Below are 3,946 nucleotides of genomic sequence, written 5' to 3'. Positions count from 1 at the left end.
AAAGACGACAAATGCTAGCGCCGTATCTAGAAATAGCAGTAGTTATGATGCTAGCATTGGAAATGGTATGCCAATAGATACCACTTTTCCAACCACGTCTCTAAGTGATGACAACGGCATTATCATTGCTGAAACGTCGAACGTTCCTTTTTTCGAGCTTCGTGGAGCTCTGTCACTCTTTCTACTGACACCGAAATCCAAAATGAACTCGGCGAGACTCTTGAAACGGCCCTTCTTCTCGCGAAATCTTCTCGTCGCAGTAAAGAGCTCTCAACATGCTCTTGCCGATGATGCTTTCGGGAAGTGTTGGAGGCTTTTACTAAGCCGCTCCCTGTGCTCGGTCAACGAATGGTGCGAAGAATCTGTTTTGCTGTATTCGTCGTTCTTTATGTAGAGGCTGCAAAGAAGATAGCGCGAAAGTGCGCACGACCCAAGGCGCCGCCAGGCCACGGCTTGGACAGTTCGGTTCTCTCTGACTCTCGCTTGCCTTGGGGGACCTGCAAGGCCACAGCAGGGTGAAATACGCCAGGAAGGACGAGACGGGTAGGACAGCATATAGGGGCCTTTGCCATGCTCCATTCTAGTGACCGTCGGCAGACCCGCGACCCAGAATGCTTACGGCTGCGCTGAGGCTTGAGGAGGCTATAGGAGGACACCGGCGCTAATAGTACTATTGCTGCCGTTGGAACGAGAGGAAGCAAGCCAGTTGGTTGACTAACTGGACTAGGCCGCCACTCTGGGCCTAAGAACTAAGGGAGAAGGAGAGACTGTTCGGCCGGAGAGCCGGAGGAGGGGTTGTTCCGGTGTAAAACTGCATTGAACATCCTCTCCCATTTTATTGTCCTAAACAAAGGCTCCTTCCAACCGCGGCCCCATAGCACTCCCCTTGCCTTCCCCCTATATAGATAAGTTTGTCCAACAAAAGCATTCAACACAAAGGAGTCGCGTTCTTTTCAAAATGTTCTTCAATAGAATCTCATTCATATGACGGGAATGAATGTAGACACACGCAGCGCCTGCCGGCCTGGCTCACTAACTCACACAGACGCACAGCTTCGAACACTGTCACAGTCAAGCTGAGTACGGCTATTTGGCAGATATATCCAGGCTCACACTCCCTACGACTAGCAGCACATGACGAAGGAAAGCACACACAGCGAACAAGCAGCCTTTGGAACAGCAGTCGTTGTCGTCGTCGTCGCTGGCGGCAGCGTCCGGCGCCCGGTGGCACGACCCTCCTGGCGACTATATAAAAGCGACTTGGCGCCCGAGTCATTTCTTCATTTACCGTCAGAGTCCATGAAGTACAGAGCTCCACACGGCGTCGCCACGCAGACCAACGCAAGGAGGACGCGTCGGTGACGTGATAACGCGCGAAAACGACGACTTTTAAAACGAAGATTAAAAAGATGACGAATTCAACACTGTGTGTGCCGCGGGCTCTGCGGAACGCTAGGATAGGCGCGCGTGCGAAAATCGCTACTGCCGCCGCCGCTCGCCTCCACAACCGTCGACAAAAGTGGAGATTCGAGTGATGTTGTGCGAACCGCGAATCATAACAGAAGCTATGCCAATGATCCTAAAAGAAGGTAATACGGATCTGGCGATATGTTGGAGTGGCTGAAGCAACGAAGCGACACATGTCACTAGGATGTGATTTGCCCTATGCGAAACGCAAAAGCTATTTCGGTGCCTGAGGTTTCAACGTACTGTTGTTATTGTTGCCCTATACATGCGCTGAGCAGGTCGTCCATAGTACTTAAATAGTGTCCCATCACAGAGATTATGTTGGCAATAGACAATAGAATGATGTTTTACTTAGAGTTTACTTAGCCTTTGATTATTGATTCATTGGTGGTACTGGTGCGTTGCGTTCGACGAAGCTCTGGCAATTTCCTTTTACTCATTGATTCTAAGTTCGTGCGTCCGTCAATCATGTGCTTGCCGCTCGTTCGCCATTCACGGCTTTGAACTCCTTTCGCGCGTTGCCTGACTCGTTTGGCTCTTGCTAGGCCTTCTTCAATCACCAGGCGCGTAATCTCACCTTTCGTAGGGATGGTCTATTGCTACCGACAAAAAGTATTGCTATTACATTGTTTAATAAAAGCTACCACTGCCCCAGCATTGTTATTCCCAGTATCATTGTTGTAATTTAGCTGGTTGTTGTTGTTATTGTTGCCGTTGTCGTCGTCTGGTCAGTGGTGGCTCGAAATTGTTACAGGTTCATACAAACGACGGAAAGTATCGTTTATACAAACAGATAAGGCGTTTAGATGCGGGATGAACAGGCGAACTGGAGTACAGTGCGGTATTGCTTGCCACCCCCATCGTCGTTGCAATCGGGACGAGAACAGGTAAATCTATACCATTCCACTGTTTTCTGTCATCAGGCTTCGACGTAACTTTACGAAAGGAGTTCGTGGTTAACACAACACGTCCTCATGGTGGCGATAGGTTGTTTAGCGCTGCCGTTTGATCCGTGCTTCGAACGTATCGTTTCTCGCTGCGTGAGTCTGAGTGAAACGACAGCTCTGACATTCACCGGGGCTTTGCTAAGTAATGGTCCTTTTGTATACACTTTGTCAGTATTTGCTGTCATTTTTTGCGGATCACAGCCAGCAAAACCACTTGTGATTTTAATATAACTCGTCGTAGATGCGATGAGAGCCCCAAAGGAGATGAGGTCAGTTTTTTTCTCAAACTTCGTCCAGGTTGTCTCTATGCATGCGTTCTAAGCCGCTTTATAGGTTTGCATTTTTAGAAGAAAGGCTAGTACTTCATAAGTTCCTTCATAACTATATAATTTAGCAGCATCTGCTTCAGTTTCAGCACACATATAACAAGGGTCTATGGAAACGATATCTATTATGTGTGTAGGCAAAATCAGCATCACACTAAAGGTAGGCAATCAGAGTATATTTGAATCGTTCCATTAAGTTTTTGTGAATTGTAAGTTTTCAGAATCTGCTTGATTAGGCCCAGAAGTTGTTGCGCGTGTCGGACAAACAGTTGGAAATTTCCGGCTATCTAAATCACAAATGAAACTTTATTGAAGACTGTATCGTCTCAGAAGCTGTATACCTGGATAGGTCGTGATGAAAAATCCTTTTTGAAACTTCCCGCCATTGTCACTTGTCGTGCGTGAGTTTGTGAGCTATCGGCCCAGAATGAAGCTAGAATGCTTCAAGGATTTCGCTAGTGCGTGTTATCTGGTTGTACTGAAACGTGCGAGGGGAATACGTCGTTAAGAAGCTTGTGTCAATAATAATAAATCATCACTGTTAATTTTTTTCGAAGGACAGCCAGGAAGACTGAGAGCAGCCCTAGATTGTAAAAACACTCGTTATAAAATGCCTATCAAAGTAAATGACTTATGGTATTTGATTTGTTGTAAAGCGTTGTCCTCAAGTTGTGTAACGTAGTAACTAATGAACGAAAGTAATAGATACGTGCTTTATTTTCTGGATATTATGACAGTATACGGTAAGTTGGAAATTTAATGTTTCAGTGGAAAAAGTTTAATAAATCGTTCACGGTTGCTAAAACTAACATAGGCTGGTATATTTTACTTTTTGCTTGGGTTGAACTCTAGGACAACAAGCACCAGGGCAGGCTAAACTCATTGACGTCATCACTGGTCGAAAATATTGGTTTGTAATGCTATACGTATGTCTTAGAAACACTAAATAAATCGTAAATAAAGCGATATTTATTATTAACGACTACCCAATGCGAACTTCGTTTGTGAGGTATTCATCAGTTCACGCATATTCGGTAATCCAAATGAATCGCGTGTTTCGGTATCGGAATCAGACGATTTTTCATAGAGACATGTACAACCTGATTAGTGTGCGTTTCGAAGTTCTCAATTCGCATGGCTTCATTCATCATTGCAAAGCAGATCATAAGTAACTCGCCGAAAATCCCAGCGGTTTCCTCGAGCGAA

The 3,946-nt window shown here is 45.8% G+C and overlaps 1 long non-coding RNA gene across 1 annotated transcript; it reads left to right on the top strand.

The window, feature by feature from the left end:
* The first annotated feature begins 460 nt into the window (after positions 1–460).
* On the top strand, positions 461–3,725 carry LOC111243108 (uncharacterized). The gene is made up of 2 exons (XR_002670308.2): positions 461–1,589; positions 2,200–3,725. It is a non-coding gene; the product is annotated as an uncharacterized LOC111243108 (long non-coding RNA).
* Positions 3,726–3,946: the final 221 nt, after the last annotated feature.

This window comes from Varroa destructor, unplaced genomic scaffold (assembly GCF_002443255.2).
Source record: "Varroa destructor unplaced genomic scaffold, Vdes_3.0 BEIS01000001.1, whole genome shotgun sequence".
Taxonomy (NCBI): domain Eukaryota; kingdom Metazoa; phylum Arthropoda; class Arachnida; order Mesostigmata; family Varroidae; genus Varroa; species Varroa destructor.
This window is presented reverse-complemented; position numbering and strand designations above follow the sequence as displayed.